At 37.0% G+C, this 21411-nt stretch overlaps 1 protein-coding gene across 3 annotated transcripts in view; it reads right to left on the bottom strand.

The window, feature by feature from the left end:
• The window catches only part of Synd (protein kinase C and casein kinase substrate in neurons protein Synd), a 97828-nt gene extending 77768 nt beyond the window's left edge, over positions 1–20060 (bottom strand). The window contains exon 1 of one of the 3 annotated variants that reach the window (XM_076807883.1): positions 19797–20060. The gene's annotated coding sequence lies outside the window, so the exon portion shown is untranslated. The remainder of the gene's footprint in view (positions 1–19796) is intronic. The other 2 variants (XM_076807879.1, XM_076807882.1) reach the window with 2 other exon arrangements.
• Positions 20061–21411: the final 1351 nt, after the last annotated feature.

Genomic DNA, 21411 nt, shown 5'->3' with positions numbered 1-21411 from the left:
GAAAACAATACGCGGCGCAATGCTGCCCACAGAGGAGATTAGCAAGATTCGATCGGCAGAAAGATCACAGAGAAAGATTGCGCGGGCCGCCCTAACGAAACGCGAGCGAGATGGCCGCCACGGCTGCGCTCTAACCGGGGAAACTTAACGGCGCGTAGATCCGCGCGAAATCGAATATGGAAGACGATGGCGCTGGCATCAAGCGTTAGATATATTTAATATCCGTCTAATTAACGTTCCGTAGCCCGTCTATAAATAGCGCCACGCAGCAGACCGGTATTGTCAGGATTATACAATTATTTCGCTCGCAGTAGCGCCCGGCCGGCGCAGTGTTCAGCAATTAAAGCCTTACGCGTTCGAACGCTTCGCTGCCGGGATTTCGTTGGGACGGGCAGATACTTATCGGTGGACGGCGTAACGCGTGAATCAATTTTCCGTAGGGCCCTGCGGTGTCATGCGGAGGGGGAGCCAGGGCGCGCACACCTGTTAAGACGACTCACGACGTTGCGGCACCGGCGAAACCAGAAATGACGAATGGCAACCGATGCGTCACGAGGATCGCGCGGAGGAACACAAGTCCGAGGAATCCTTTCACTCTGTCCGCGGCCCCCTGTGTCTGTGTCGCGGTAGCAGCGTGAACCGTTCACGTTAACACGTGCCTCCTCGCGTGACACCAACTGTGATTCCAAAGATCCCGTCTGTTATTTCATCCTGTGTGAACGCGCCTTTTCGGTTGGTGAGTGCGTGCGGCCTGTGCGGGGAACGCCTACGGGCGTTCAGTGAGTATGGTTAAGGAATAGGGCTGAAGGATTTCCGCACACGGCGCGTGTCTAAGGATTTAATTCTGCAAATTTTATTTCGCAGCGCTAAAAGGGGTTTGGGGGTGTATGGTCTCACGCTTTGAACGAAGAAATGTTTGGAAGCGTTGTATAGTTATTGAATAATGCAGAGAATGACTAATAATTCCTGATTCAATTCAATCATGCACATAAATGACCGATTCTAGGGTTTGTCGATTTTTAAAAACCGGGTTTAAAAACAGTTTTTGTGGGATAAATTTGTAAAATTCGAAAACCGGTTTTGGATACTGGAATTAATATGTAAAAATTAATTAATTATTTAATTAAAAGTGTTGACGTTTTGACTTGAAATCGCCTCGGGCACAAGCACGTTGTTGTAAAAGTGCAGTGTAAAACTAATCTTCGTGAATTCATATTTGCTGAAGAAAAATACTAGGTAAATGCAATAAAGATTTATAATTTTGTATTTTGTATTTTGTACGGATTTTAGTTAATTTAGTTTTTATTTCTTTGGTTTTGTACAAAGGATATTTTATTTTGTTAGATGATTGTAATTCCGTAAATATTTAAAAAAAAAATAAACAATTTTTAAATAAGTATAAATATTTTTTACCAATAAAAATAAATTTTAGTAGCCTACTCTGTTTCATAGATCGATACAACAGAATCCTATTTATTCTGCTTTCAGTTTCGATGAGTTTGTGTTCGTTCCTAAGTGATGTACCACATTATTTGAATCTTCTTTTATTTATAAGAATCGTTTCAGTGATTTCTAAATAATTACAGAATATTTACTGTAACATCGTCCAAATGATTTTAAAATGAGTGGCTTTGAGAGAAGCTGAGCCATAAAACAGCCAATTGCGATGAAAAGAGAGAAGGAATGAAAAGTAGAACTCAGTTTGTCCGTAGTCAATCATTCGCAGGTGTTACCATAGCTCGTTGAATTCTAGTAATTTTTCCTTTTACCCTCGTTTCACAGTGCCATCGAAATAGTCGAGATGTCTATCGTGCATTAACGAGGCGAATTCTTGGAAAGGAAATTACCGATGCGTACGAAAGCTTAATTAGTTTCTTTCTTTCTGTCTTACTTTTTATTACTCCTCGAAAAAGCGTTACGCAGAATCATCGTTATCGGATACACGAGACGACCTCGTAATTCATGTAAACTGACATATCGTACCAGTAATCTGTAGCGTTATATGTAGTATGTTTAATTACACGTGCACATTGCAATTGAAAAATTTAATGAGGAAATTAGAGCAGTAATAAAGAGGCAGTGATTATATTTTATTTAATTTGTTCAACGATATTTCGATGGGATACCTATAAAATAGCTAAGAAATTACTTCACTCTTCTTTTTTCTAAATCAAGTAGATGTACCAATTACTGGCAGTGTCCATATTTATTTTATTTAATAGAAACGTGACGTATAAAGAATAGTTGGAAAAAAATTTATTATTAAATCGAGACTGCTCTTCTTGGTATTATTATAATTGTAAATTACTCTTTACACGTACTGTTTTTATAAGTGAAATAAATAGAATGGCAATAATAAGGACATCTAGGTGCAGACTTCAGACGAAGAAACATGAATAAATAACTGCCTGCTGACTGATATCAATAAGTATCTGGGAGAACTATTACGAAGAACGATTAAAATTGGCAATCAAATGCAATCTCGTAATGTTCTACACGAGAAAATATACACCAACGGATTCTCCCAAATGAAGAGTCACATATGGAAAATGAAACATGTCGACCTGGATGTGAAAATCAATAGCATCAAGCGGGTATATAGGAAAAGTCATGGTATTGCACAGTTGAAAATAATTAGAGAACAGGTTTCCGAATGCTAATGAAGTAAGCAGTACTTATCTCTTAGAAACTGGCGATCTTGGTATTTTCTGTAGACATGATGTTATTAAACAACAAAGCGGTCAGAAGTTTTAGTTGGAGCAACATAATCCACACGAAGATAGATTTTATGAATCTTCGCAATGAAAACAATCGCGGTCCAAGTGTTTAAACTCTTTTATAAAATTTGAGTTCTAAATCTTTCATTGCCTAGAATCTGCATTAATAATGAATTTAGAAATCGATGTTATGAAGAGCTTTAGATTATTACGTCCCTCGATGCATTTAGATACACCAAATAGTTCGACAAAAATTTCTAATCAAATAATTATTCGAATACCGCAGCTACTGAAAAAAAATCGAATACGGTACTCGATTCGCATAATCGAGTATTCTATGACAGCCCCAGAAATAATTATGAGCAATCATCTGTCTTATCATGTTACAGATCAGGTCAGTTGCTGATTAGACGACAATGGGACTTCTTCGTTCGCTACTGAAGCTCCCGTTTAATTCCAACAAAGCTTTCTGCCAGAACTGTCATCCATCCTTTTGATATTTGGAGCAAATTTCCGATGTTTATAAAAAAAAAGCATGTGAAAACATATCTGAAGTCACTGGAACATTTAGCGAGTGTGGCGAAATAGAACATCGAGCTGAAGCTGGCGCAGGATCGCAATTGATTAACGGAAATTAAAACGCGGAAGTGAAACGACGAGCACAGCATCTTGCACTTCCTCATAAATATTAAATAATGCGCGTGGCACTTGCGTCGCTGATGAAGCAGACAATTTTCAAGCGGACATCGAGTACTTTCGAGCGCCTGGATCGCGGCATCGGCCATTTTAAACGGCAATTAAAAAGCGTCCTCTCGGTGCCAATTGAATTAATAACCTAATTATTGGAACACGATTACCGCAGCCTGCTGCGAACTCAGATTTTGTTTACGGTGTATGCGAACGATATTTGCAATAATTGATTTGGTGCAGTGGGTATTTTGAAGCAACAGAGAAGGAGGAATGATTGCTTTTATTAAATAAATTAAACAGTACTTTCATGGTCTGGGTTATTTAATACTAGCTTTACTACTCAGCTTCGCCCTAAATTTAGATTCCGATTTTATATAAAAAAAATTTGAGCAATGAATTTTCTTTATTTTTTGTTTTGCGAAATTAGTCACATTCATCTCGATTAGTTAGGCATAATGAGCTGCGACACATTTCGTGACCTCAGAGTTTACCGTTCGAAAGTTTTTAGGCAACAGACAAACACATAAAGACTTCCTGCTTTATATATTAAAATTTGTAATGGGATTGGAGTAGTCATCGAAATGTTAAAATCCATGGGGAGCTTCTATAGTCGTCATTGGTAATTGCTTGTTAAAATAAACTAAGTCATTTTCGTCATATTTGTAGTTGATTATTATTAGCATATTTCGATGTGCTAAAGGTTGTGGATTTAATTTTCAAGAATAATTTTCAAAAAGCTGTAAAAATGGAGTGTAAATGCGCATTAAAACAGTAATGTCAAAGGGTTAAGATTAACTATAAATCGAACGCAACGAACCTCATATTCTGTTTCCTCTACTCTCAGGGGACTTTCGACAACTCCGTACCTCTGATTTCCCACGCCAAACCTAAACAAAGCGAATAAAAACTGCCCACAATTCTGCCCTCCTTAGTTAATCTCTCCTAACTAGCATTTTTTCATTTTTTGAGATACGCTGAAATATTTAAAGTTCCACGCGTCTTCTATCTTTTAAGTGAAGTTAGAAAACTCTACGTGCTTCGTAAAGATTTATAAACACTTTAATGTATTTCGAAATGCTTAAAATAACCTATCTAAAACAATTAATTAATTGGTACATTAATGATACATCACCTACCGGTACACCTATTACAAAAAATTATATTAGGCTGTTATAGAAATAAGGACAACATGTTTTAATTTGAGTGAAGGAAAATAAGAACGGTACAAAGTAACTGATAAAGCTTCAGTTTTCTCGGTTGCTTCAAAATGTTCGATAGGAGATTTTAACTAAAGGGGGCAGAATTATTCTCACAACATTGTAAAAAAGGAAGCCTGCAAGCCCCGAGGAATGAAATAAATCAATTGTAACATTTGTAACTCCTCCTTTATTTTCGCGTTTCATTCTTCATTTCGTTGATCTCGTAGTAGACTGTAAGAAACGCGCTCCAATCCTAATATCTTTCAGCTAATTGGAGCACCATCATTGGCCTCATAGGATCATGTTTTCAGCCATTAGTCCTTGAAAGATCCAAAGTCTTCGCACCTAAGTAGTGACACCTAGCAACCAGTGTTTCCCAGAACACAATTATTTCGCGTGGGCGATCCGCTAATCCAGCTTTCACGTTTCCACGGCGAAATAATACGTTCGTCAGCGGGAGTAATCCTCCGTTTGATTGACGCGTGTTCACGCGTGACTACTGATATAGGCTGGCGTGCTCGTTTGCCTTTCTAATCGAGCCCTGTTTCGTCCATTGGAATTTCCATCCAGAAAGCAAGCTGGTAAACAAAAAGTCGCGCTATCACCGCGTGCTTCGTTACCATGATATTATCTACATATTACACGCTGCGCCTCAGTTTTTCATGTTAGTCCTTGGATGACGGATAGTTTGATCCATTTTGATTCGTAAGTCCGTAATAAGCTTTTACATTAGATTTCAATCTTCTGTGATATACATTTCTTGTGGTTTCCAAGAAGTAACTAGTCAAATATTAAAATATTAAATTTGAATAAAACTCACGATATCTTTTGAAGGGACGTTTCCACCTCGATTTTTTTAACATTTTTCGAAAGTACATATCCTCAAGAATGTACTGTTAAATTTTCATGTAAAAATTCCGATTATTTTAGCTTCTACAGAGGCATTTTGTGATGCATTTTTTTAGAGCGCTGAGACTCGGCCTTTATGGATGAAAACTTTGAACGCGTTTTTCTCGAAACGTCATTTTATCACACCGTGAAGATAAAATCTCAAAACTTATCGAACCGATTGCTTTATAAATTTGACTGCTGATTCTGCACACCTATGACTCTCGCAGAGAGGAGTATATATATAATTACAAACACGCCTCGAGTAACGACACCGTCACGATAGAGGGTACAATTTTACACGTGGATGCGGATTTTGACACGGTGCTCGTTTTGGAGAGAGTGCAACGGATTAGCGGGAAGAACTGCAAGAGAAAAGCTAAGAGGCATGGCTGGCCCGTTCCATTCAGATAACCCACTTTCGTCCGTCGGTATGCACGTTGCATCTTACAGACAACGTGTCATCGTCTTCATAGATTTATGGTCCCTTTGGATTGATCTACCTAGCTTCGAACAGCTTCCTTGTTAGATTTTTCAATTACAGCATACTGAGTACGTTCTTTGTGAGTAGTATGTAGTATTACTGTATAACGGAATCGAGTTTTATGTTACACGCAGTCCGAGTGTTTGAAGTTGAATTTAATTAAATTCGAATATTGTAGTGTTCTAATAAAATTCAGATACCATATTCGAATTGCAGTTGTACTCGAATATTTCAACATTCAAATTATCCAATAAGATCTGAATATCCAAATATTGCAATATTGTACTCGAATACCTGTTTACTTACAAGAGAACATCCTGAGAATATTTTTTCCACCCAAACCGACATAAATTTGTAGAGTACTAAAATAAAAAGTGGAAACTTATTTGTTTTGTGTTTCTGTTATGAAATGATTTAGAAGAACCCCCTCAAATTCTTTCAACTGTAGAATTATATCACAAACAAATCTTTTGGCAAAAGAAAATCAACTCTACGGTTTTAGATACGTTTAAAGCACGGAAGATCGGTTTATTTTCTTAATGAACATTTAGATTAGGTACACATAGTGTTCCTGGTTTCTCGATATTTTTAGTTTCTCGAGAAATCAGAAATAAGATCATATTTCTTGAGAATTCTCGAGAAATTGAAAAAAATATTGCAAAAATTATATTTTTGGAATAATGTTGATAATATTTATCAAAAACACAAGAAAACTTTAACTAAATGATTATTCCTGTCTAATTTATACAAAACTTGTGTAAATGAAAAAATAGATATTAAATATAATTAGTTGATTTATTTATTTAATACAAAATTTGTACAAAGCGAAACATTACTTTTTGGTTTTAAAATATATTTTTAAATAGCACAATGCGTCTAATGTAGCGTCAGCGAATCTATTTTTTTGTGGCAAAATCTGTTACTGTTATATTCTGGATCATGCAAAAATTTTATACCGGTTACAATAGACTTATCTCCTCTTTTCTATATTTCTTCTTTAATAGCCACAAAAAACTCAATAGGTACTTAATTCAGTATACAATTTTTCTACATTTTGAAATAAGAATTTAAGAGCACCTTCAGCAGTTAATAATATCGAATCTTCTGTAGGGGAGGCCGGGGCTAAAAGTTCCGATTTCGATAAAACATAAAAAATGACTGGAAAATAATGTAGTTATTCTCTTCGCTATTGACTAATTTCTTGTTAAATTTATTATATCTTCTGATTTTAAGCTTGTGTTTAATATATTGTAATAGGTTTCCCATAGAAAGTAATTTATTTGTGGTTGATCGAAGCGGAACTTCTTACCCCTATATGGGGCAAGTTGTTATCGCATTGGGGTAAGTTGTTACTATGATATAAGAGTTGCCTTTTAATGAAATATTTCATTTTCTAATGAAATAAAGCAGAATTTTATTAATAATGGTTATTTATGAAGGTTCGGACCAACAAAAATGTATTATCTTTAAAAGAAAACCAAAAGCAACAGTTTTTATTTATCTTTACGCATATCTTCGATCGAAGTCATGTCCTTTCCGCCTTTCATTCATATTGTTCGCATCTTAAAGCACAGCAGAAACAATTTATACATTTGCGGCAGGTCTGTGAAGATAGCACCCCCAAATTCGAATTTTTGGAAAAACTCAACGGCATTCGTTTGTCCATCGTTTGCCCACGTTTGCCCATCAAAAATTTTCGTTTGACCACCCTCCAAAAAAGAGTTATGAACAAAATAAAAAAATTGTCTTCATCACCCATCATGAATGCATTTCAATTTTTTAATAGAAGGATACGAATGTACCCGACCTGACCACGTTTGCTCACTCTCAGATTTCATTTGCCCACCCTCCAGAATTTAAATAAAAAATAAAAACCGCGAAAAAATGGGTATAGATGAAGCGATCGCGTTAAAGTTCGATTATTCTCGAAAATATTATCAAAATCGTTCTTTCAACGGTCCAGTTCGTTAGTTTAGATGTAGAAGAGATTTGCCCATCCATTAATTTCGTATGCCCACCCTTCAGAATCGAATTATTAATGAAGATAGCCAAGAAGTGCGGTACCCGTTGAAGCGATCGCGTTAAAGTTCGATTTTTCTGGAAAATATTATCAAAATCGTTCTTTCAACGATGCAGTCCGTTAGTTTAGATGTAGAAGAGATTTGCCCATGCATTAATTTCGTATGCCCACCCTCCAGAATCGAATTATTAATAAAGATAGCCAAGAAGTGCGGTACCCGTTGAAGCGATCGCGTTAAAGTTCGATTTTTCTGGAAAATAATATCAAAATCGTTCTTTCAACGATGCAGTCCGTTAGTTTAGATATAGAAGAGATTTGCCCATGCATTAATTTCGTATGCCCACCCTCCAGAATTGAATTATTAATAAAGATAGCTAAGAAGTGCGGTACCCGTTGAAGCGATCGCGTTAAAGTTCGATTTTTCTGGAAAATATTATCAAAATCGTTCTTTCAACGATGCAGTCCGTAAGTTTAGATGTAGAAGAAATTTGCCCATCCATTAATTTCATATGCCCACCCTCCAGAATCAAATTATTAATAAACATAGCCAAGAAGTGCGGTACCCGTTGAACCGAATAGCTTTCCGTTCGTTTTTTTTCCGAATGAATTATCAAAATCGATTGTTCTTACCGTAAAGGTTAAAGGTGTTTGCTGACATGTTATCCACTTCAATTTGTATCGCTCATCGAATACTTCACACTTTTCACACATCTGCAGCATGTGCAGAATAATACCAGAGTGGTTTTCTAGTCATTTTTCACTAATTACCGCAATGATATCGCACAACGGAAAATAATATAATCTCACAGTTACTTCACAAACCGTAAATGAACGCACGATCTCGCAAGAGTTGCGCCCGAACTCTGTAGACCGACTGACTTTCGTGCGTCGTTGGAAACAATTCGAGAGTGTCGCAGACATCTGTTTACGTTTCGGCACGTTCGATGACGACACGCAGCGCTGCTACCCTAACTAAAGGGGCGCAGCGCCGAGTGCCACTGCCGAAACGTAAACAGATGTCTGCGACACTCTCGAATTCTTTCCAACGACGCACTTCTTGGCTATCTTTGTTAATAATTCGATTCTGGAGGGTGGACATACGAAATTAATGCATGGGCAAATCTCTTCTATATCTAAACTAACGGACTGCATCGTTGAAAGAACGATTTTGATATTATTTTCCAGAAAAATCGAACTTTAACGCGATCGCTTCAACGGGCACCGCACTTCTTGGCTATCTTTATTAATAATTCGATTCTGGAGGGTGGGCATACGAAATTAATGCATGGGCAAATCTCTTCTACATCTAAACTAACGGACTGTATCGTTGAAAGAACGATTTTGATAATATTTTCTAGAAAAATCGAACTTTAACGCGATCGCTTCACCTGTACCCTTCTTTTCGAGGTTTTTATTTTTTATTTAAATTCTGGAGGGTGGGCAAATGAAATCTGAGAGTGGGCAAACGTGGCCAGGTCGGGTATATTCGTATCCTTCTTTTAAAAAATTGAAATGCATTCATCGTGGGTGATGAAGACAAATTTTTTATTTTGTTCATAACTTTCTTTGGAGGGTGGGCAAAAAAAAAATTTTTATGGGCAAACGTGGGCAAACGAAGGACAATCATTTCCCACCGACAAATCATTAAAATCTTTTCATGGGGGTGCTGATGAAAATTTTTTTTTGCCATAATTTTCTTTTGAAGGGTGGGCAAACGAAATTTTTATGGGCAAACATGGGCATACGATGAACAAACGAATGCCGTTGAGTTTTTTTAAAAAATCGAATTTGGGGGTGCTATCTTCACAGACCTATATGCGGCGGGGCAAGTTTTTACGGTACCAACGTGCCCCAAGTCACGGTAACAACTAGCCCCTACCGACACATGTAGCAATTTCAAAGATTATTCTGCTTATACATGTATTCAAACGATAAACACTATTACACCATGTTCTTAAATGTCATTTGATCTATAAGAACGATTCAATCTATAATATCTACGTTAAATAATTGAAATAGACCAAAAAGTAATGATAGAAAAATTTTTACTTATCTGGTACGCGACTAATAGGTCCTTGCTTACAACCACACAATTCGCTGTCGCGGACGCTATTAAAGTGGGCGACAGAGTGGCGTGATCAACTCACACGGAAAAAATAATTTAAAGTACAACGCTCTTTTTATTTTGAAGATAGAGCCGTCGGAACAACTTACCCCCGGAACTTTTAGCCCCGGTCTCCCCTACTGTGATTTTCTATTGGAATTCATATAGGTTCTAATGTTATTAATAAGATGTATTATAAGTTGTAGATGTGTTTATACGTTCGCGATTAACTAGTAATACATTCATTTACTAAACTAAATGAGATTTATAATCTTTTTCCTAGACTTAAGTTTCTCGAGAAATTATAGTATTTCTCGAGAAATAAGAAATAAGCAATTATAAAATTTCTCGAGAGATTCTCGAGAAAGCATTCTCGAGGTGGAACACTAGGTACAAAGTAGCATGCGGCAGTACCTACCTACTTCGCCACTGTACAATCCTTAATCCATGATTTCATTCTATTTTACTAATTCTTATTAAACACAATCTTGATTCTATAATCAGAAATTACCACTGCTGGCGATGCTGTTTGAGGTTTCTTTAAATTTGAAATTCAGATGCAGCTGGCATAGAAAGGCTGGGATACTTCGAATGCGTCTCAACTACGACGTTCGCCAACTACGTGTGTAAGTACATGTTCGGCTGTTTGAGAAATCAATGATCCTCGAAATGAGAAGCGAGGAAAGCGGCAGCGATCGAAAGCTGTGGAAATTCGCTGGATTGGTGGAAGCAGTAACCGTGCTCCAACAGATATTCGAGGCTAAGTACACGTTGGCTATAGAAACTCTCAAGCCTACGAAAGTCTGTGAACTCGATAAACTCCACTCAAGCTGTATGTACAGTGGTCCAGAGGGAAATGCAAATACCCAGCTAGTGAAACCTGAAGGTAACTTTAAGTGGAAAATTGTGTGCCAACGTGGGTCTGATGCCGTCAAGATTCGCACCCTGACAAAATTTACGCAACATTTAATGGTGCAATGTTAAGAGAGATGATACTACCAATCGTGTATTTCACAGAAGAATGCATTCATATGGCATTTGTTTAGGATGCTTCTGGCGTTAATTTTCGAAGCGCAAACTTCTAGTGCTGTTGGAAAAGGCGTCTCCAACATACAGGGTGTCGCGTTTTAATTTATACAAACAATCTCCCAAACTACATAGTTATTATTCGAAAAATGTTTCAAGTTAAACTTACTCTGTTCCGAGCAGAAAATGGGCAAAATTTTATGTAAATAAAATTTCGAGTAGCGAATTAAATTTAAAAAAAAAAGTAATTCATCATTCGTTCGTTAACCCGAGTTAACATTATTCGACACACGAGGAATAATTCGAACTTTTATTCGTTACTGGAAATTTTATTTAAATACAAATATTCCCAATCTCTGCTTTCGAGGGGACCACCTTACGATGGGCACATATTTTTAAAGTATTTCACTTTGCCCCGATTTCCCCTACATATGCAGCGAGCCCTGGGCGGTGGGTGGCTATAGTCACCGTTGATAGCGAAAGGATTGCACCACTAAACAATTTCCTCCGCCATTTTTTAAGCGACATGACTTGTCCCAGTTGCGTGGAGCGCCCTGTACATCATCGAGGTATAATACGTCTACGACGTTTCTCACCCCAGATTCCAACGAGACACTGTTTTCCGCGTGGAAGCGTTTAAGCGGTGGCATGCGTGCACAGAGAAAGGCCAATGAACAAGCAATAAATCTGCATTGGTCTCGTTGCGCAATGACTAATGCCCGTCGTCTGAGTGCTCGTAAAAATCACTAAATCGCGTTCAATTGAAAGCGAGAGCCTCTTTCGCGTATCATTCCCGACTTTGTTTCGCGTTTCTATCGGGCGCCGCGTCGGAGCGTGGGGATCGAATCACTTGAATAACGCGCGCTCCTTCGAATCGAAAGTAGCCAAACGCGATAGCGACTGGCGGTTGGCATTTAATGACTTCATAGGTGCTAATCGTTCGAATGTTCCGCATTCCACCAATTATCGTTGCATTGTCTGTACGTACGTACGATGTGCCGATGTCACGCGTAAGCTCGCAACAAGTGTGTGTAAATTTTCAATTATAATCGTAAGGCAGTCTCAACCCGATCGATCACTGCAACCTACAGCGCGGCGCAAAACTTGATCTCTCATTTCAAATTATATCAATCTTTTTTATATATAATTATATACTTTTAGCTGCTCTTAGGCCTAATCGAAATATGGTAAATTAAGCAAACTGAATGGCGGCAAAGAAATAAAATGCTCAGATGCAGAGGGGGAAATTAACTTAAAAACAATTTTGAATAGTTGAAGGATACTAATGTAAAATCAAGTTTTAAACTTTTAAAAGTGGGGAGCAGACTTTTGCACTGATTTCAATATCTTAATCTAGGGGGTGGTTCAAATAAAATACAGCGCGAAGTGCAGCGTTTCTTACCGCATTTCAACATTTATGCAAATTATTAATGTATATTCGATTGAAGAATATCGTTTCAACAACCATAATCTATATAATCGATAATAAATTATTCATAATGCGTTAAAGTTCTATGCACTTAATGAGTATTGATTAATTTTAATAAAATGCATGTGCACTTATTTATTCACCTTTCATTTAATGTGCCTGAATGGGGTAATTGAAACAATATTTTTGAGTGTATCATACGTTTTGTAGGTTCACCTTTCATTACTTTTACTTCATGAAGAAAGTATTAATACTATTATGCACATTATTTTCTTCATAACGTACTCCATAGTAAGAATATATTCCTCAAACAGTTAAAAAAAAACTACAATCCTTTGCAGTAGATATATTTTTCAAATTTAGGACGCTTTGGAAGTTGCTCAATTGTTAAAAATTATCAGTCACAAAACGCTCAGATATTAAAACGCCCTCATTCTTTTAAAGAAGGAGAAGATAAAGCAAACACATCTATTGCACCAATTACAAAAACACTAACCCTAAGAAACCAAAGTACCCAAAACAAATTTCACCCCCTTATCTGCACATCAGGCTCACCCTATACATCACCTTAAACCACTAAACAAAATAGAATAGAATTGATTAAACCACTAAACAAAATAGAAGTTAATTTAAACTAACATTACGAAAAATTCAGCTCCTCCAACTAGAAATTTTAACGTAATCAATTAAAATAGAAGTTAATTTCAACTAATTTACGAAAAATTTAGCAATTCGAAACGTAAACAACTCATTCTACGATATTAATCGCGATTATAATTTAACAACTAACAATCCTGTGCAAACGAATGTGCCCCAGTACAGCGCGGCGCAAAAGGAGCGTGCTATTTCAATGTGAAAGAACCTCGCAATTACTCTAATACAACAATAATAACGCGGCCGGATAATTGCACGTGACACGCCGCGCGGTTCGCGGCACTGACAAAGTTAAACCTTATCGTAACCAGTCGCCTGGCGCTTTTCACTTTCCAGCCCAGACAACGATCTTTTCCGCGCTTACGAAAGAACGCATCTGTGAGAAACACCGAAAGATCTTGTTCCTGTAGTTAATTGGCTCGCGGCAAATTGCGCCGGCGCGATCGATCGATCGAACGAAAAAGATGGAATCTCATCGGAATTAGGAGCAGGACAGCGGCTAAAAAACAGTTCTCTCCCGCATACCGTCGGACGTTCCATTCCCTGTGCGCTCGACATTACTCACGTAACGTCCTTTCGGGTAGTTAATGCGCGTTACGTGACTCACGGGCTCGATATACAGGGTGCTTCAAAGTCACCGAGCGTTTTACAGAGAGAGTGAACTGTGAGCGAGTGTTCCAATGCTAAGCAGGGTGAACGAGGGTAGCTTGAGGATTTAATGAAATTGTTTATGTAATTTTAATATTGGTGGATCGAGTGATATTATTTTTGTCCTGTGATTCGGTTCGGAAGGGCCCACTTGTTGATTGTAGTAACTTTTGCAAGATTTGGAGGTGTTGTGTACAGAGATAAAAAATATTCATATACCTAAAGCCTTTTGATTTCAACTAGTGATCACTTTTTGTATACAGAATATTCCACCAGTAATGTAGTACAATTGCGAAGCGGGTGATTCTTTGTGCAAAAATGAATGGACAATATGGAATACAATTTTTTGGTATCACTAGGCTTTCGAGAATAATTATTTTGAAAATCTAAACATACTGAAAGAAAATATATTTATTGCAACGTTGATCTTTATCCTCGAATTCTGATTATATTGCATCTTCAAAATTTTGAAAGAAATTTTAATAGAAATTTTTTCCCGTAGTCCAAAATTTTGTTTGTAGTCGTAACTTTCTGGTTTCATCTGTTTTTCGTCCCGGTGAATATTGGATTCTAGTTTGGACGAGCGTGCAAAAATTTAATAATCTCGCCACGTTAGAATTTTCACTTTTTATGGGTTCTACGCGCTGCCGTGTAAAGAAAGAAGGTCGATTTCAACAGGTGGGCTTTCTAAGTTACGCGAGGAGAGGTAAATGAGACGGAAAACATTAAGAAAAGGAGATATCGACTGTTAAATAGGATTATAATAACGAACGTGATTTTATCCCATAGGTAGTAGTAATTAGAATAACCTATTGCAAAATGTAAAGCATCCTTTAATCCTCTGTAACCACCCTAACTTTGAGGTACTACTACATACGTGAATTCATACTGCACATGCTAATATAGAAATGTTCAATTAACAACCGATATAACCTGAAAGTCGTAAACCTCTGTTTTGCAATAAAACATTTACTACGTGAAAGTTACCTACTAATTTAAATACAATTTCTAATGCTTACCAGTGCCCTCTCATACATACTCTTTTGAGATGCAACAAAAAAAATTGGGTCATAGATAGAGATAGGACAATTGTCGATTTTTTCAAATATTCAAATGTGTGTCCAATAAAATTCGAATATTACAGTCAAATTGAATCATTACTTCAGCATTTTAATTCTCAAATTATTAAGTATGATTATCACTTTTATTAAGTAATTTTATTGCGTACTATTATTAAGTAATAGTCATGTATCCATAAGGGAACTTGTTCAGGATGAACTCTTTTTTCCATAAGGGAGGCGTTTGCATAACAACATAACGTAACAGTCTTATCAAAATTAGATTGAAAATACTCTGTTCATCGAAACGAATATTATAAAAGAATTTGCAAATTTTCTTTAGCAATAATAATATAATTTTAGGTACTACAAAGCACAGCTGTGCCCCAAGCTTTACGCATATATTACATTGTTACATTTATTCTACCGCAAGTGTTGGAAATAAAATTAATATCTGCTACGTTAAGTGTTTATGTCCTAGATGTAATGTAATATTTAAATTGTAGATGTTTTATTTACATATGACATCCACGTATACGTACTTAAATGCAAAGTAAAAGCAAATTATATGCAGAACATTTGCAGGCTGTAACCTGCGCATGTATCGATGTAATATTAGTCATTAATATTAACTCATTATTAATATTGACTGATTAATACCATTACTATTCAAGAATAAAAGAGACCAATACACACAATACATATGTACATTGGCCAAGGTTAATAATAGTCTAAATAAATTAATTTATATTTATGAAGTTAAGATAAATGATAGGATCAGGGGAAAAATCCAAGTGATTAACCATGAATTCTTTTCATATTTCTTCTAAAATATGTAAATGCATAAAAATTTGCAAGAGCGATACATTTGCAAAATATGTAAACTAAAAATTGCATTTTTCGTTAAGTGTGATAGATTATATTTGAATTATCGCGCCCCATTTTCGTGAAATACGTGTTTGCATAAATAAACATTTACAGTCTGGAAACAGTTTTAGGCATTGATGCTTTTGGCAATTTCTTTAGCACTTAATTAATAAATATGTACATATCTGTTATCGACATTACATACTGATAAGACTGTCTTCACCCCATTTTACCTTGGTCACACTTCATAGGACCACCCAATGTAAATAATTCAGCTGAAAATTTCAACACTGTTTATTTTTTAGTAATATTGCTTCTATGAAATAGTTAGAAATTTACCTTCGTTGATTCTATCTCTATCTACTACTGTTTTGTTTAATTGTTTGTCTTCTCTCTGATATGTATTATGCCACTGTAATTTACACGTGGTTTTAAGAAAGACGTATTATTATAATTATTACTACTTGGTACAGGTCGTCAAGTTTAGTAGTTCGCAGTGGAGTATCCACGTCTCTATCTCATTTCCAGACCTATCATCACCATAACTAAACCGCAAAGATCGCTCTAATGTACCCAACGCACGGCGTTCACTTTCATGCACGTAGTAAACATCACTTTCAAATTTCTAATCAACAGATGTGCTAAACCTGCCTTATTGAACGGACTTCTGATAGTAACCGACTAACTCTAAAACTTCAAATACAAGATCTAAAACAAGAGGAACTACCCCCAAAATTCTGATTCTATCATTTCTAAGCTTTACAGATATTCGCTGCGAAAATTACATAACTTTCTACTTCTTCAGTTTTTAGGCATGAAAAATTGAAAATAACACGTGTGACCCTGTTTTCAATTATTTTCAAACCCTTGAGAAAAATGAGAAATGCAAAAAAAAAGGTTCTTCCAAGATTGCTTTCTTATTCAATATTTCATTCTATACTGAATTTTTATCTGCGATCTAAAATTTATTACCAAGGCGTAACATTCTAATCGAGATTCACATTAAGAACACAAAACCTTATCACTTTGTAAATAGCTTTAGTGAAAAGTTCACCAGCAGACCTCAGGTGGAATGTTGGATATAAATTGCTGGAAAGGGTCAATCGTGTGAATTTAAATCAAAATCAAATTTGCCCCTATTATTCGATTTCGATTATCTTGCTCCATGTTATTCGATTTCCCTTGAATTTCGCTATATGAGGTAATATTGCTGGCTGTGACCTTGCAGACTCACAACTTGTAAGCACGAACGATAATGCATCTTGTAAGGAATGTAAGGTATCATGTTACTGGAAAAAAAAAGAACAGTGTACTATCGTCGCAGTTGATACGATCGACGAATGAATAAAAACAGTTACGATTACGGTTGGTGGTTGTTTAATGAACACGAGACTGGCGAAGTGTTTGGATGCGGCTACTAGGACACTAACAATCGAAAGAACGCAATGCGATATAAAAATAGGTTGTGACATGTTTGAAACATAAAAAAAAACGTGTCAGCCTTTCGTACCTCGTTCCGTGACGAACGATCGATGAAAAACGGTGGATCGTGAAAATGCGATAAGATTGTCGTTATCGCTTCTGATTATCACGATTGAATTACGATACACGTTATAGTCGCAAGTAGCGTTCCAATGTGTTTCAGCGAGCCGACTGCGTGTTGGACATGAACTGGGGACTGTTTTATGGATTAGTATGAATAGGAACTGTCGAGAAATTATTACACAGGTTGATTTGGGCTGTACAAGAAGGTTTTGACCATAGCAATAGAGATTTCAAATTGTACACTTGATGTTATAAAACGAGTTCAATATAGAGATAGACTTATTTATCGAATTTTTATGTAATTGACTATTCGTGTAAATGGAGTATTATATACGCCGAATAAAACTTGAATATGGATGCAAAAGTGCTGGTACATTCATTGAACTTAATTTGAATATTCAAGAAATCAAATTTGTGTAATTATTGAATTGAATATTGCATTCAAATTAGGAAATATCTGGGTATAAAATTATTGAAATACTTGAAGGTTCTGTTCACATTCGATAGTCGACAAAGCGACATTTGAAAAATATTCCTAACAGTCCAGCAGGGATGAAACACTCGAGAAATGAATGGTTCGGATCGTCCCAGTGCTACTTCAAAAGGAGCGCAAAGGAAAAACATGATTCCATAATTCCGGGATTATTTTGTTTGAACAGTTGCACCGTGCATTTCTTGTAGAGATATATACATACAGAAAGCTTTTCCATGCAGCCACGTTTTAATCTCGGAATTATACACTAGGGACATTTTTATTCGTCCATTTCTTCAAAATGTAAAACAGAAAGTTGGAAGTAAAATAAACAACCAAAATCTGACACTTTTAGAGATTCCTTTTAATTTATACTCCATTGTAAGCAACAAAAGTATTTATTAGTCCTAAAAATCTAGGCTCTAATCTAATTGCTTTTATGTCATCAATTATTTTGTAAACAACGTGAAATTTCGGTAAGTAAAGAAAGAAAGAAAATAAATAATTTAGAAAGTTATCTATAGACACGAGGCAGTTTGAAAGAATTTTTTTATCACTGGTAAACATTTGTGTCTGTTTACAGACAACGCCAACGCTTGGTTCGGCTGTGCACTGACGGTACAAGTAGAAGTCGTTCCCGCAAAATCACGCGGAAAGACAACGCGTATGTACGTAGTAGTATACTAACAAGGAATGTGATAGCGTGGTCCCGAGACTCGGAACGTGGTGAGAGTACGGAAACTTGGACAGTCGCCAATTTATACAACATCTAAACGGTCGGGGTACGAGGATTTTGCTCCTTTCGAGTTCCCTGACTTATTTAGTGTGAACTAGAAAACCGCGTAACTCACGCTTCCGAGGCACCCGATCTTCTGAATGAACACGAATTAAAGTCTACTCAACTCAAACAATTCTACTATCCGCTCCTCAAAAAGAATATTATCCCAACAATTTTAAATCGTCATTCCGCCTCATCGATTAACCGACGACTCCCCCCCCCCCCCCAAAAAAACATTATTGTTAATAAAAATAGTTGCCAGTACAAATATTACTACTAATAAAATCTTTACTTCGATTAGTAAAAAGTACACGTTGAAGTTCAGTCACATATATTCTGGAAAATAATTAAACCGATATGGAACTACAAGAGACTAATGCAAAATCAATGGTTCGAATTAGTTAGAATATCGAATGACAGGTCAGGCGTTTCGCGTCCAACGCGTACGCTTTCCAGTGAAAAATTCCAGATAGGCCGTAACAGATAAAGCGTGATTTACGATTCGATATATTTGATCTAGCAGTCAGGTGGAAACTGAACGTGTAAAACCGTCGACCTATTTCGTCTCTACTTCCTTGCCAAAGCATCACGCTACACACCGATGCATTTTCAAACGTATCGGCACTACCTGTTAAAGGAGACGAGCTTTAAAAAAAATCTCCGCTGCCTACAGGAAATATCGCACGATTGAGTTACACTAGTGAAGGACGCGAGCCACTTCCGACCGTCGTTGTTCCATCGAGCAAACGGATTTACCCGGAAAGGACAGGCGGATAATTACAAACGCACTCGCGTTATTTTATAGCTCAGCTCGCTAGTGCAGTAATTGCACTAATAAAACTATACCGTGGTGTCGGTCTTAATCTCTTCCTAAATCAAAACGCAGCAGTAAAGACGAGCGAAATGTAATTCGCTAAGCACGGGGCAGTGACTCTTTTGTCGGACCATTGTATGTATGACATGACGTATGTTCGTCTAACACGTTTCTTAAACTTTCGTGAAAACTTTTGTTAGACTCGAAGCTCCGTCCCGCGAGATCGAGGGAGATCGGCTAAGACGACATTCGTGCGTGACGTCTTTTTTTCTTTCTTCGCCGATAAAAGACGCGACATGTGAGGTGTGTTCGCGCAATCTGTCGGCGATACACAGGACAATTTGACAAGCGGAAAAAAGTTCACGAAACACGCGCGCTCTCGTGTGCTCGCGCTCTTACTCACCGAAAGCAATTCCTCGAGGCAAATGAACCGACGAGCGGCGATAATCCCTTCGATGCTCCGTGAACTAACCAAAAACCGTATCCACGTGTACGAAGCGAAACCAATCACGACACTGAATCACTCACTGAATCCGCGAACGGCGCGCGACCGGGATGACACTTTCGACGCGCGATTCTATGGGCTATGGAATTTCGTCACGTCGCGCGGTTTCTCACGAAACGGTACAAACGCTCATATTGCTGCCTCGCCGAGTGAATTACCAGCTTCCCTCTCTGGCCTGCAGCGATGGGCGTGGTTTATTTACGTCCGCGCTCGAACGTAGGCGACCGTGCACGAGCGACGCGCATTGGCCGATCGAAAGGCCCTTTCACACCTGCGCGGAAGATTTTCAGCGAATTAGAATTAACGCGTATAATTTGAACTGGGTTGCTTTTAACAGGATATCGTGAAATTTTGGCAAACGATCCAATTTATTAACTACTATTATTGATCTTATATATTTTAAATCAATTTTATTTTGCTTGGAATAATTTCTGAATATTTGTGTTGTTAGTAGGCTGGGTTGTTTCTATGAAGTGTTCTTTTTTCTAAATTTAAGTTTCCTTTTACTGTTGCCTCTTATGCCAGGAATTTACAAGAACTCGACCGAGTGACAATATGTATTAGATAATGCAATATTTCACAACACGTTCAAAGCAAAATGTAAGCTGTTCATAAAATAATTTCTACTCTAGATATAGGACCAGAGTTCGTTGGGCTATATAAGAATTCAATTCTTGAAATGCCACTTTTGGGAAAGTGTATACAGAAGCGATTTTTGTAAACTGTACCAAAGAAAATATAAACCTAACCTAACCTACTCTAGATATTTTAACTAAGTAATTACACTGATTATTGAATTTCAACATTTGCGAATTAAGTTTGTATACTTACAGATTGAGTAACCTTTTCGTTGGACGAAAACGTCATCAATATGTCCGCGGGACGTAATGTTGGCGCGAAAAATTTAAAATATATCCCCAGTGTTAGTTTCAATACTGTATTTAATTGCATTTTGGATATTTATTCTGATAATATCGTATCAATTTATTGCAAAGTACAATCTATTGTATCTTTATTTTTGCCTGAAACTTATGTTTGTAAAACGTGATTCAAATTTGATGACTATCAACGTGTCACTTCTTCATCGATGTGAATTGTACTTTGCGATGTATTGAAGCATAGATAAATAATAATACTTTACAGACAGGTATCTCTAATTTTTTGGGAAGGTCATTTTACAGTGCCACAAGCGACAAGGATTTCAAACAAAAACGGAAGCGGGAAATCTGCGATCCACTTGAATTTCTGAATGGTTTACAGTTGCATACGCAACACACTAACAACCAGTGATTGATGACTCATGTTTCGGAGACGATCATGCATTTTCCATCTCCCGTTCTCAGTTTGCTTTTACAAGAAACGGAACATGCGTGATCATGTCTTAATTGCCACCTCTAATAAAAACCATTCGTAGATTGAAATGGCTTACAAATATCCTACTTTCGCTTTAGTTTGAATTCCTTGTCGCCTGTGGCGCTGCGAAATAGTGTCCTAAAAATTGTGGGATGTTTGT

The sequence above is a fragment of the Andrena cerasifolii genome, chromosome 3, assembly GCF_050908995.1.
Source record: "Andrena cerasifolii isolate SP2316 chromosome 3, iyAndCera1_principal, whole genome shotgun sequence".
NCBI lineage: Eukaryota > Metazoa > Arthropoda > Insecta > Hymenoptera > Andrenidae > Andrena > Andrena cerasifolii.
This window is presented reverse-complemented; position numbering and strand designations above follow the sequence as displayed.